Source organism: Mustela putorius, unplaced genomic scaffold, assembly GCF_011764305.1.
Source record: "Mustela putorius furo isolate JIRA1106 unplaced genomic scaffold, ASM1176430v1.1 tig00000145_pilon_pilon_pilon, whole genome shotgun sequence".
Lineage (NCBI taxonomy): Eukaryota > Metazoa > Chordata > Mammalia > Carnivora > Mustelidae > Mustela > Mustela putorius.
This window is the reverse complement of record NW_025421294.1, coordinates 622,879-636,727: the sequence shown is the minus strand read 5'-3', so window position 1 is coordinate 636,727 and position 13,849 is coordinate 622,879. Positions and strand designations below refer to the sequence as shown.

General features: G+C 41.2%; 1 non-coding gene across 1 annotated transcript; it reads right to left on the bottom strand.

Annotated features, from left to right (window-relative positions):
• Positions 1-7,079: 7,079 nt before the first annotated feature.
• On the bottom strand, positions 7,080-7,186 carry LOC123390868. The gene has a single exon (XR_006605460.1). It is a non-coding gene; the product is annotated as a U6 spliceosomal RNA (small nuclear RNA).
• Positions 7,187-13,849: the final 6,663 nt, after the last annotated feature.

Below are 13,849 nucleotides of genomic sequence, written 5' to 3'. Positions count from 1 at the left end.
TGATTCTATCATGAGGAAAAGCTTTGCAGAGAAGCAAGACTGTACTTACCAGAAGGAGAGTTTCCAGAGAGATTTTAAGGTGGTTGATAAGATAGAGTTGCCCAAAAAATTCCCTAAAGAGGGAAAGGATTTTGAGTAAAACAAGAAAGCAGAAATAAAGAATTTCTACCTTAAGACACATGCCAACGTTTAAAAATTACTATATAGAAAACACTGAGGCCAAATATAATTCCATATGTAGAATCTTTTTTGTATAAAAATTTAGGAAAAGTCGATATTTTGGAATGTGACTCTGGGGATGGGTAACTTTCAGATTGCAATGTTAGACATAGCAATTAAATTTGGAAAGGCCTGGAGATTTGCAAATGGGTTATGTGAATCAGGAAGACAATTGAACGACAGCTCATTTAAAGGGCCTAGACCTGCACCTGGGCTTGAAGGAATACCGTGGCCCACATATGTCACAATTAAATAGATCGACATTGAAAAGAGTATTTCCAGAGACTGGCAATTTGCCCCTAATTCTCTAGGTGGGCAAATCTGGTTGCCAGCACCCAGCCACTTAGACCCACCAGGCAGATTTATTTGTGTCATATATAATGGCTGTGACAGAGTTTTAAAATATATGCTTCAACATTTAAATATGATGTTCTATAAAAATATAACTACTAAAATAACCTAGTCCTCACACCTGTGCTGAAGAGTTCTCATTCTTCCCTCTGTGTCTTTTCTTCACTCTTCACCGCTCTGCTCTCTGTTTGGACTGCGTTCACAGGGCCCTTTGCCTCCTAGGTCCCTGCAGGGACCCTGGCAAATACCATACCCCAGTGCTAGGTGTTGGGGAAGAAACCTGATTAAGTTTACCAACCTCAGGAGAATGGGGGTTTTGTGTGGGTGAGTATGCGTGTGTGCATGTGTGTATGTGTTTAACTACAATAGCAGCATATGCTGATTTTGAAAAGTTTCTGTATATATCAAACTACATAGAGGCAAAATTGAGAGGCATCTTTTCCTCTTAAATCAGAAGTTCCTAAAAGTACATCCAAATAACCTATGTAGTTCTATTTCATAATTTTCTACACTGACTCTATTCTTAGCCTTTATACTGTGGTACTCACAGAACTTGGTCTTATGCTCACAGCTGAAACACAAGTGAAGGGAATGCTGACTTTGAACAATACTGTCTCCTTAAGATACGCCCTCTCTCATTATCTCTATTCTCCTCTTTTCAAGGAATAACCATTTAATTATGACAACCTTGCTAACCATAATCTTACGGTATTTTTTCCTTCTGAACAATGTAAAGGTATTTTTGAGTAAAAGAAATATTTTTTAAATTTCAAAAATAGTACATCACTGGGACGCCTGGGTGGCTCAGTCAGTTAATCATCTGCCTTCTGGGATCAAGTCCCAGGTGCATCAGGCTTCCTGCTCAGCCGGGAACGTGCTTCTCCCTCTCCCTCTGCCCCTCCCCCCTCTTTGTGGTCTCTCACTCTCTGTGTGTCAAATAAATAAATAAAATCTTAAAAAAAAATAGTACATCATTATGAACACCTTAAGCAAAAACAAGTAAAAATGTAAATGTGTTCCGTTCCCCTCCTAATCCTTACCCCCAAACCACCTCCATTCCATACTCAGGGATGACCATTGCTTAAACATATTTTGAAAATGCCTGAATAAGCAGAACACATTATCTTAAGATGTTTTTAAGATATGAAAAAAAAAGTCAGAGAAAGAGAATTAGTTTGTATCTTGTTCATACACAAAATGGGCTCAAGGTGAGAACAAAGCCTACAAAGGGGGAAGCAAAAAGACTAAGAGACAAGGCTAAAACAAAACAAAACAAAACAAAAACCCACAACATTCTGGGAGAAAAGTGTACCCCTAGAGAGGAATTCAGTTTGTTGGAGGGAAATGAAGAAGAGATTCAGTTTTACCAAGTTTTAAGAATTGAAACTTCCAGGGAGAAGTAGAGATAGAGTGTGGTTCACAGAGCATGGGAAACAGCTCACTCAAGGGAATGTGGAGGGCTCCAGCCGAAGCATGACAGGGTCCCTCAGGGCTGTCACTAAGATGAACAGAGGAGACAACATCTGATTGCTAGACACTCAGTTTTAAGGCCTTGGGCACAACCCATTTGGCACAGAGGCAAAGGGATGATAGAATGGACAAAAAAGGGCTGGTAATAAGAAAATATTAAGCAGACAACAGTCTGATATTAACGGCCCCATTGGTATATTGACATTTTTAACAGAAAATTTATAATTAGAGAGTGTGGCTAAGAAACTAAAGAGTGAGATTTAGTACCAAGTAGGGTACAAGTGAAAATCTTTCTGTTTTTTGTTTATGGCTATGACTGCTTATAGAGCCCACTGCTGATTCACAACCAGACTTAGAATTTCTTTTTTCTCCCCAAAATAGTCACTATGTTTTTGGGAAATCACTGTGTTGAGATTAGACCCCTAAGGGCATTTTGCGTGAGAAAACGTTTGAAAATAAGATCCCGCACAAGCTTTCAGAGGGCTAATTGTGGGCTTGAGCCCATTTAGGAAAGAGAGAAAAATCCTCCCTAAGGGGAAGTGGGAAGAAAAATGAGGAACAAAACTGCAAGAAAGAGGTAGGCTAGAGATGTTTATGCTTGGTAACTTTGTATTATCGGTTTCTGAGTGTGGTATGAAAAAAAAATTAATAGACAATGATTGAACAGGAAGTTATAAAGTGGAGGGAAATGAATGAATTCTCCAACGTAGGGTTAAACTATGTTTGTTATTATTATTATTATTAAACACTTATTATTCATTGAGCTAGGTTTTTTAGCTATAGGTGTTATTAAGATAAGAGAGTTGTTGTCCAGGAAGACATAAGGCTTGCCTCATTACTTATTTTTTAAAACTGCCTTTGTAGCACTTTTCCCACTAGAGGATGTTGATCATTATGTTCATATCTGGCTTTGCAAGCCAATTTCCCCTAATTATTGAGTAGATAGATGTCTAACTGTTGAGCCTCAAGACCAGAACGGAGGACTGTAGAGCAAGCATTTCTTCAAGGGAGCAGATCCCAGCCAGTGAGTAGCAGAGGGAGTGTTTAATAGCGTGGCAGTAAATAAAGGAGTAACACTAACTGTTTCTACCTCCAGTCCTCAATAGCTGTCCAAACCCAGAGCCTCAAAATGGCAGTCACTGATTTACCCCTTCGAAATCACATACTTAGCCACACGATTTTAAAAAAGAAAGAAAGTCCTAATTGCATTTAAGTAAGTTGAATATCAAGAACCCCGGATATGGGTAGAATTCCTTTGATCGTAAGGCACAACGTGGTCATATGCTAATGGGAAAAAAAAAAATCCACATGCTGAGATCCAGGGAAGCTGATCAGCTGGCCATGGGAAAGGTGAGAACCAAGTCAGCTTTGGACACTGGCTATGTTCTCCCCTCTCCTTTCCTGTTCTCCTCATCCTTTCCCTCCTCCTTCTTTCCCCCCTTTCCCTTCCCCTTCTCCCCTCTTCTTTTCTTGGCAACTTTATTCTTTCCTCTATCTACTCAGCTGACACAAAATTACTTCATCTGGATAGCCCGCCTTCTTTCCCTCAAACCTTCACTTTTGCATATGCTGCGTCTTCACCCTGGACGGTTGTCCCTTCTCTTCGCAGCTTGGTTGGATCCTGTCTGCCTCTTCAGAGTGTTCTCAGGTGCAGCCTTCTCCAAGTAGCTGCCTTTGATCCCCTGAGGCTGGGTAGATGCCCACCTTCCAGGTCCACCCATGCTAACTGTTCTGTCTTTTTTTTTTTTTTTTTTTTTTTTTTTTTTTTAAGATTTTATTTATTTATTTGACAGAGAGAAATCACAAGTAGATGGAGAGGCAGGCAGAGAGAGAGAGGGAAGCAGGCTCTCCGCTGAGCGGAGAGCCCGATGCGGGACTCGATCCCAGGACTCTGAGATCATGACCTGAGCCGAAGGCAGCGGCTTAACCCACTGAGCCACCCAGGTGCCCCCTAACTGTTCTGTCTTATGGCTTTCCACTCTGTATTGTATTTCCCTGACCACTTTGCCTTTCTTCCACTGCACTGAGAGCTCCTTGAAGGCAGAAACTGTCCTTTGTTCCCGTAGAGCTTTACCCTCTGGAAACCTCTGTGAATGGCATGCCCTGGGGTTATGCCGTGCCCCTCTGACCAGAAGCTCTGTAAGTACTCCTTGAATAGATGAATGGGTGGATAAATGTATCTGTTGCTCACACTTCAGGATTATACATCAATTGTTTGTATTCTCCCAGCACCTGGTCTTCCCACTGTTGTCTTCCTCATCATGGCATGCATCAGATTTACTTGTGTTTGGGGTTCAAGCCTAGTAATTTTATAGTGCAATTCAGGACAGGTCTAGAACTACGTAAAATTGTGCTGACACCAATAGAGAAAGACACTGACTCACCTCTTGGATTCCCTGACTCAGAATTCCAGCTGGAAAAAAAGAGCACACGTGTAGGGAGATGGCTCAAGACAAGCGGCTTTATCCACTTCTAGAAGCCAAGGTTTACTTTGGATATCAAATGACTGAACTGGTTGGTACTCCTCTCGAAACTTCCATTCCCAACCAGAGAAACTCATGGTGTGTAAAGAAAATAATGGTTTGTGATTTGTATTTTTGTGATTTTAAGATTATTCCCTGGAGGCACCTCTGTGTTCATGTTCTCACCAGGCTTATAAAAACTCTCGTTTTGCTTCTTTCGCTAGATTGTAGAAATCGGTTTTAATACTTCTGACTTGACTGCAGCAGTCTGCACTACACATTAGCCTTGTCTTTAATCCAAAAATTACAGTTTTAATTTTACAGTTCCTGGCTGCCCTGAGAGTCGTTACTGCCCATAATCAAGGCTCATACTCACCTGTAAAAAGAGGGTATAAAGTTGATTTGAACCCTAAAGTATTTCACAGTCTAGTATGAATAACACTATTCAAGCTCTTTTCCGTAAGCAGCAGATTGTATTGCTGATTTATAGGTGTCATAGTCCCAGTAGGGCTTATCGTGATTTCTTGGGATTTCAACATCAAGAAGAATCATGTTCTGTTTCTAATTAGAAGCAAAAAGAGATAAACTGCATTTTTTTTTTTTAAATGAGAAAGTGGGATTTCCCTCCCAAAGCTCATGGGGAAATTTTTGGCTTACTTGATTTTGCTGCCACAACCACGGAGGTCAGAATGTCCTTAAGTATAAGAAACTGTTTCGAACTCTGTGCTTGAGTATTAATTTCTGTCACAGCTAGTTTCAGTGCCCTTGTGTCCATAGTTAGGTTTCACTCTCAAGCATCCTTTACTCAATATAAGTAAGTAGCCAAAAAAATCTCCATAGTAGCCTGAGGGACATTCCTTACAGATAAGCATAAGAGGAGTTTCCAAGAAGCAAGTGATGTTCTGGGATGGGAAGGTCAAAGAGAGAAGCAGGTCAGTCTCAATTAAAAATAGCCACTTAAACAGTAAGACTCTAATAGGGGTAAGTGCAAGGAATTTTGCTTTTATGGAGCCATGTAGATGTCTACTAAATATTTTGTTTCATTAATTTCAACTCTACTTTTTGGTTTCTGGGACATTTTGGATTAGGAGAAGCTGAAAGGAGGTAGCTTACAAGTAAATGATTTCCTTCTGCTGTATAAATAACCGAACTGGTGGTGTGTTGGCTGATGGCCATAACCGTTCATGAAGCTCCAAGCCAAGATTTGTTCTTTCCTGGGTTGAGATTTTTCCAGATTTTTTAAGATTTTTTTTCCACATTTAGGAGCAATTGCATTCTTCCCTCATGAAGGCTTGAGCAATCAAAGGAGGAATGGAAAAGGAGGAAGCTTCTCTGTTAACAAGGTCACTAAATATTTCATTCCAGAAAGCCAACTGGCACTTGCTCAGCCATTCAGAGTTGAAAGGCCACAGAACACCTGGATCAGGTGTTTCCTTCCTTATCTTAAGGGTATAGTTGCCACATACTTGGATAGTATCAAACATGAACTTACCAAGCAGCCTCCCAAATCTCCCTGCAAATCACACATCAGTAATCAGGTGAGGCCAAAAATACTTTTTCTAGGCAAAAACATCTGCCCCACTTTCCAGTCCCTGATGCCTACAATACCACCAGTAAAGATTTTTATTGCTATATTAAAGAACTGGGTTTATAAGCCAGAAGTTTGGGATTGTGTCTTTGGGTTATTGTGGCAGTCACTTAACCTCTTGGATCCCATTTCTCATCTAAGCAATTGGATTAATAATGCTGTCTTTTAGGCTGTGAAGATTAAATGAGATATTAGCTGTTGTCAAATTTTGGTGCATAAGGAAGTTATCTTGTGTTTTGGTTAAAAATGTAGATTTTGGTCTTCCTTCAGAAGATAATGTTCATTTACTTATTTTTATAAATGTAAAGACTTGTATAAGAGTTAGCAATTGTTCTTGTCATCCTGGGCATTCCTGGAATGGTTAACACTTTGAATGGTAATCAGCCTATTACACATCAGGAAAGGGAATGGAGTTAAAGAAATTGATATCCATTGAATATCCAATATGGTGTAGGCCTATTACCCACATTATTTACTTATATGAGATAGGGATTATGATTCCCCCTTTACAGATGAGGAATGGAGGCTGAGAGAGTGAAGATTCTGGTTCAGCCTCAAAGGGCAGGATTTGTGGGCCTGCCTCCAAAGTCCAGGCTCATCCCACTATAGCAAAATTAATTCACTAATAGATAGATAGATAGATCTAGATAGATCACTAATAGATATGGATCATTTCTTCTAGGATTTTAGAAGAGGAAAGATACAAATAACAGGTCCTCAAAGTGTGACTTCCAGAACAATATGTTTAGCATCATCCTGTGAACTTGTTAGAAATGTGAATGCTTGGGCCCCATTTCACACTTCTGGATCAGAAACTGAGCCTGAGCATGGTTACACAACATGCCCAAGATTACACAAAACTCCAACTAGTCCTCTCCACTCTCTTTTTATGACCTTTGGATAAACTCTCCAATGAATACATTCACTCTTCTTGTAGGTTGAAGAAACTTGGGGGTCACAATTCTTATTGCATCCCAGTCCTGATGATCTTACCCTGGTTTTCCAGCAGCCATTCACGTGTCATCCTTGCGCAGGGGCCATGCTAATCTTCTCTGTATCGTTCCAATTTTAGTATATGTGCTGCCGAAGCGAGCACTCCAGCAGCCATTCACACATCCACCCGACATCATTGGTTCCTTGGGTGCTAGACATGTAAGCATGAAGGGGCTCCCACCTGATGTTATCATCGATGGGTGAAGAAAGAAACAAGCTAATATTTACTGTGCAGGATGCTTTCAGAGAGACTAGGTATATCAAACTTTACCTGAGGATGTCAGGAAATGGTTATAATGGCTAACATTTATTGAGCACTTACCACATGCCAGGAACTGCTCTAATTTTTTTTTATACTTATTTAATCATCTCAACAATCCCCTGAGGGAGGGACTATTATTATACCATCTCACTGATGAGAAAACAGTCACAGAGAGGTTATATAACTGCCCCCCAAGGCCCACAGTCAGTGTAAGCTAAGCATTTCCATTATGTTTTTTCTAAAAATTCAGTTTTGTGGGACCTTGACATGCTTTAAAAAAAATAGTTAATTAAATTTTTTAAATGATTTTATTTATTTAATTATTTGAGAGAGACAGGGAGAGCAAGAGCGAAAGAGCAGGCACAAGCAAGCATGGGCAGAGGGAGAGGGAGAGGAAGGCTCCCTACTGAGCAGATAGCCTGATGTGGGGCTTGATCCCAGGACCCTGGGATCATCACCTAAGCAAAGGGCCAACACTTAATGGACTGAACCACTTAGGCACCCCTAACTTATTTATTTTAGAGAGAAAGAGAACATGAGTAGGGGAAGGAGCAGAGGAAGCAGGAGAGAGAATCCCAAGCAGATTCACCATGAAGCATGGAGTCTGATGCTATGTGGGGCTTGATCCCATGACCCCAACCTCATGACCAGAGCTGAAAGCAAGAATCAGATGCTTTACCAATTGAGACACCCTGGCACACCAACTTTACATGAGTCTGAGGAGCTGTTTGTTACAGCTACTGTTTCAGTATGTGGTAGCTAGGGTATTGTCTACGGGGAAAGAACAAAGTATGAAGTACCCGAGGAAGCTGCTTTGATCTTTAACAGTGTGGTTGGCTCATCCTTGAATGCAATACTGGGCAGAAGAGAGTTAACTTTGTTTAGACATGTCATTTTCAAAACTGATAACTCACCTCATTTAGGTGCTGTTGTGCTTAGATTAACTTTTCACTCCCTGCCCCCCAGCCTTTCCACTGGGAGAAGCCCCATTTTGTCTTTAGTCAGCTGGTTTGCTCTCCAGTGTGTGAGAGTGGTCACATGGGGGACGAATGTAGATGACTCAAATTACCCATCACTGCCACTAGAAAAATATCCCAAACCAAGATCTACAGGCTCTGATTTCCTGGTGTCATTTATCTGAAATGCAGTATCATCTCATTGATCCTATAGAAATCTCCAGAGAGGGGCCTAAGTGTGCAAGATGAACAAGAATCCAAATTTAACATGGGTGAGGACTGTGAGAAAGAGGACCTGAGAGACATTTCAGAAATAGGTTGGTTTGGGGGACACCTGGGTGGCTCAGTTGGTTAAGCAGCTGCCTTTGGCTCAGGTCATGATCCCAGCGTCCTGGGTTCGAGTCCCACATCGGGCTCCTTGCTTGTCAGGAAGCCTGCTTCTCCAGACTCTGCCTCTGCCTGCTATTCTGTCTGCCTGTGTTCGCTCTCTCTGACAAGTAAATAAATAAAATTAAAAAAAAAAATAGGTTGGTTTGGAATGGAGTGTGATTAAGCAAAGAAGATAGGTATGGTCTATCCTAGGAGAAGGTTTGAGATCTGTTCTCACAGAGGAACTCAGGGTAGGAGCTGGAAAAGGGAGTCAGGAGAGTATCAGCTTCTTGGGGGCAGTTTTTACTCTCTTGTCTCTTCTCAGGGAACTGGCCTCTGTCATGTGGTTGGGCTCCGAGCCTCTGTGTTTGAACTGCATGACCCTATTCTTTGTTAGGCAAAGTTGATCAGTACAGGGGACCTCTAAGCAAAATGGAGCCAAAAAGATTTCTTTCTGAAGGATTTGGAAGTTTGAACTGAGAAGTACAGGTACCAGGAGTTCCTGGTGTTGAGTGAGAGGAATGGTTGGGAACTGCCGCTAATGCTAATGACTGGATCTGCCTTGGGTCCTGCAGGCTGGTTGTTCAGCTCTTCCTGGGATTTCCTTATTTGTTTGTTACTTACTTACTGATGTTTAGATTGGATAGGCTTGATTTCTATAATTTGGGATCAGAAGGGCCTAATCTAAGACTTCCAGAAAGCTGGCAAACACCTCTCTAGGCTTCAATGCCATCTTCTCAATTCTGATAGAAGGAAACTAACTTCTTCTAAGTAAGACTGACAGGTTAATCAGCTAGAAATTCAGGCTCCACTGAAGTTTAAGACTACTTAAGAGTGGAAACCAAGGAAAGTGGACTCTCTCTGTCTCTCAGAAATTCGAATTATATCTCAGGGAACAAGATTAAGGACCAACTACGATTAACTCCAGTCAGGAGTTGCTGAGCAGCCCATCAGCTGATGATGGCTAAGGTTTCTAGAACATATTACTGGCTAGTAAGCCAGACTTACTGCATCAGACTATCTAGGACCCAGAAACGCGCATTTTAAATAAGTTCCCTCATCAATTTTTTTGTGATTTTTTTGGTTACTTATATTATTTGTGTGTGTGTGTGCATGTGTGTGTTGTGTGTGTGTGTATACGTATATGTATGTATATTGTTTTATATTATATATTTATGGCACTTAGTTCTTCTTAAACATTTATTCTTAGAATACTAAACAAATTACCACAAACTGGGTAGCTTAAAATGACAGAAATGTATTCTCTCACTGTTCTGAAGCCCCAAGTCCCAAATGCTTGTGTTGGCAGGCGCCCTCTGAAGGCTCTGGGAAAGAATCCTTCTTCGCCTCCTGTAGCTTCCAGTGGTGGCCAGTAATCCTTGGCATTCCTGGCTTGCCGCTGTGGGAAGCATTTTTCTGAACATTTGTTCTCCTGAATTCTTGAACTTGCAGTCCAGCATTATGCAACTAAAAAAATCCAGCCAGAAATCCCACCGATTCTGCCTTCTGATCCCCCAGTTTAATAGTTGATCTCTCACTGGATGGCAATCATTCATAAGGCCTTTTCTTCTCAGCTTTGTATCCCCAAATCTAGCCCAGTGTGAGGCTTGTAGTAGGTGTTCTGTATGTGTGTGTGTGTGTGTGTGTGTGTGTGTGTACTTACCGGTAACAGAACGAGTACGTGAGTACTCTCTTGGAAATTAACCACATCAGCACCCTCAGCGTGACATAAACTCAAAAGTAAGACAGGGAGTCATTTTCTCACAGAATAGCATAATACAGTCACCACCCCTGGCAGTATTCTCAGAAATGGAGGAGGCTCCTCTCAGGCTCTGGAATATGCCAGAAGCACTAGAGTTTACTATTCCTCAAGTAGGGCAGCTTCTTCCCTAGGTCTGTGCCCAAACAGATTATCAAAGAAAGCATTATATGAACACATCCAAGACTCAGACTAAAAGACAATGCGGCCTTGAGTAAATAAACGCCTGCAGGATCTGTGGAAAGAGAGGAAGCCATTCATTCACATTCATTTACAGATAACTGAGGCAGAGACAGCACCGTGTCCCTGGCCCCTGGCCCTCCACTCACAATATTAGAGACTCAGGCAAATCAAAGGCAGAGCCTGCCTTTAAGTCCCGTCACTGGACTCTGCTTTGTATTTTATTTCCCCACATTACTGAAGTGATGACAGAAAGCCCCCACGGACCCTGTAAGGGATATGAGGCATTTTGCAACTTTGTTGAGCCCTTGAAATAATTTCCAGACATTTGTTTTCCAAAAAAGACAGACAAAGTCTGCCAAAGTCTGGGTGTCATGTCAGACAAGGTTGTGAGCTACCAAGGAAGGAGGAAGAAGGGTGCTTTCTTTTGTTAGGGTTAAACCAGGTACTGTGTAGGGGATTCAGGTGAACAAGGCTGGACAAAGGGAACTAGAATCAGGACACAGTGGTTGCAGAAGTGTAGGTGCCCCCGAAGAGGAGGAGAGGAAAGAGGACGAGACATCCTTGGCTCTCCTTGTCTGGAGTTTTCATGGCAGTGAGCTCATTTTCTTTTATGATTTAGCTGCTACTCAAAAGTAGTTTTTCCTTCCTTCCATTTTTAAGCTGAGATGTTCAACAGGAAACATCAGGGATCAAGGCCAAGACCAAAAAGTCCCCACACAGACTAGAAGTTCTGGAACATTTCTAGCGTTTACATTGCTTTGTGCTCCTCCTCCTGTCACTCTAGCCTCTCCGCAGTTGGCTGAGACTCCCAGAAGAAGGGCCTACAACTCCTTCCCCTTGCTCTGCCTTGCTCGATCACCATTTCATCCCTCCACCCCAAAGACATTGAACATTTCTGAGAACATAGAAATGGTCCTTTTTACAAAGGAAAAAAAAAAAGTCTTAGCTCAGGCATGTCATTCTTTCTACAAATATTTATTGAGTACATATCCTGGCTCGGGTTTTGTTCATCTTGGTGCTGGTAGTGCAGCAGCAAACCAGACACATCCCTGCACTCATGGGGCTTATGACCTGCGGGGAGAGACCATTAAGAAGTGTGGACCAAGGAGGGCAGAATGAGGCAAGACACAAGGAGATGGAGGTGGGATGGAGCTGTGCTATTTTAAATAGGGCAGTCAGAAAAGACCTCTTTGATAAAGGACATTTGAGCAGAAACCAAAAGAAAGTGGGTAAAGGAGCCAGGGGTTGTATGGAGAAAGAACATCCTAGGCAGAGGAAATAGCAAATATCCAAAGGTGGGAGTGAAGGTGGCTTATTCAAGAAGCAACAAGAAGGTCAGGGTGCCTGGGACACGCTGAACACGAAAGGCTTTTGCCAGACATCTACCCAGAGATCGACGTTGCGGCTTGGATTGAGGCTGTAGGGGTAGACATGGTTGAGACATGGTCAGACCCGTGAGATATTGTGAAGGCAGAGCTCTCAAGATGTGCTAATGGATATGAGGGTAGAGGATGAATAGCTTGGAAGCAGTGGAAGGAAATCCAGAGTTTGTTGTAGATGTTTTCGTTTGAGATACCTTTTAGATATTCAAGTAGAAAAGGCAGCTGACTCTAAAGGTCAGTGATTTAGGGGAGATACTAATGTGGGTATCTGAGGTCAGGGAGATGAGGAGTCCTCAGCAGGGGACAGGGAGGAAGAGCCGTCAATGAAGGGGACAAGAGAGGAGAGGGAGGGGTCTGCTGGAGCCAAGTGAGAAGGAGTTGGAAGAGGCCAGAGGAAGGAGCAGTTCGGATGTGACAGGTGACACCGATAGTGGTGGCCTTGGTGGAGTGTGGGGAGGCAACTCAAGAGAAAAGAGAGAGGGTGATGCAGAAAAAATAGGCAAAGACTATCAATGGAAACAGGAGATGAGACAGAAGCTTGAAGCAATATACGGCTAAAGGAGTGTTTGTTCATGATGAGAAGTAGAAGTATTCCTTTTTCTTTCATGTAGCGTTCCTTTAATTCTTAATTACACAAGGAAGACATGTTTACTGTAGCCCCATTAGAAAATATAGAAAGGAAAACAGGAAGAATGAGTGTATCCTACCATGAAGACTTACGACTTCTGTAAACATTTTGGTGTGTAACCTTCTGGACTTTTTTCCATGCTCTGCAAACTATTTAGTGACCTATTTTTTTAAACTTCATAATATAATCTGAATACCTTTTTATGTCAGTGTACATTAACATCATCTTTATTGTCTGCATAACATTATGTTTAATTGAATATACCTAGATTTTCTTAGACAATCTCTTACTAAGTATCTAAATTGTTTTCTTCCTTTAACTACTGGAAATAATTTGTACCTACATCTTTATGTTCCTGTCCAATAATTTCCTGAGAACTGCTAGGTCTACAAGCATCTTTAAAAGATATTTAATATATGGTAGATAATTCTAATGTCCCAACTGTAATGTCCTATATTTTCCAACAGTATAAACAGTAGTGCGATAACATGTTCTCCAAGGCCACTGTAGAATTGAAAATTCAAAACTCCCCAAATTTTTAAATTCAGAAACTAAAGTGAAACTAAAAGTCACAAAGTTTTAATAGTAGGAACCTTGAGGAAAGGAGAAACTTTGATGTATTGGCATAAGGCTTTGAGAATAAAACTTTTATACAAATGAAGATTAAAAAAAATGTGTTCAGATCAGATATTTGAAGATTCTGAGAAAATAAAACTTTGAGCAAAGTTTTGTTAAAAATTATCAAATAAACTCTTATTCTGTGTCTTATCATCATAAAATTCAGTCCTGGATTTATAGGAAACTTCTTTGAGCTGCTAACGGCTATGCTTCTGGTTATATAATCTTATTGCTTATTTGTTTATTTTTGCAGGAAATTTTATTGACTTGTGCTTTTATTAAAAGAAATTGGTTTTTAGTTTTTTCAGCTTGTAACTTTTCCTGTAACTTTTACCTTGTAACTTTTTTTTAAATTTTTTTTTCAATTTATTTATTTTCAGAAAAACAGTATTCATTATTTTTTCACCACACCCAGTGCTCCATGCAACCCGTGCCCTCTATAATACCCACCACCTGGTACCCCAACCTCCCACACCCCCGCCACTTCAAACCCCTCAGATTGTTTTTCAGAGTCCATAGTCTCTCATGATTCACCTCCCCTTCCAATCTACCCCAACTCCCTTCTCCTCTCTAACACCCCTTGTCCTCCATGATATTTGTTATGCTCCA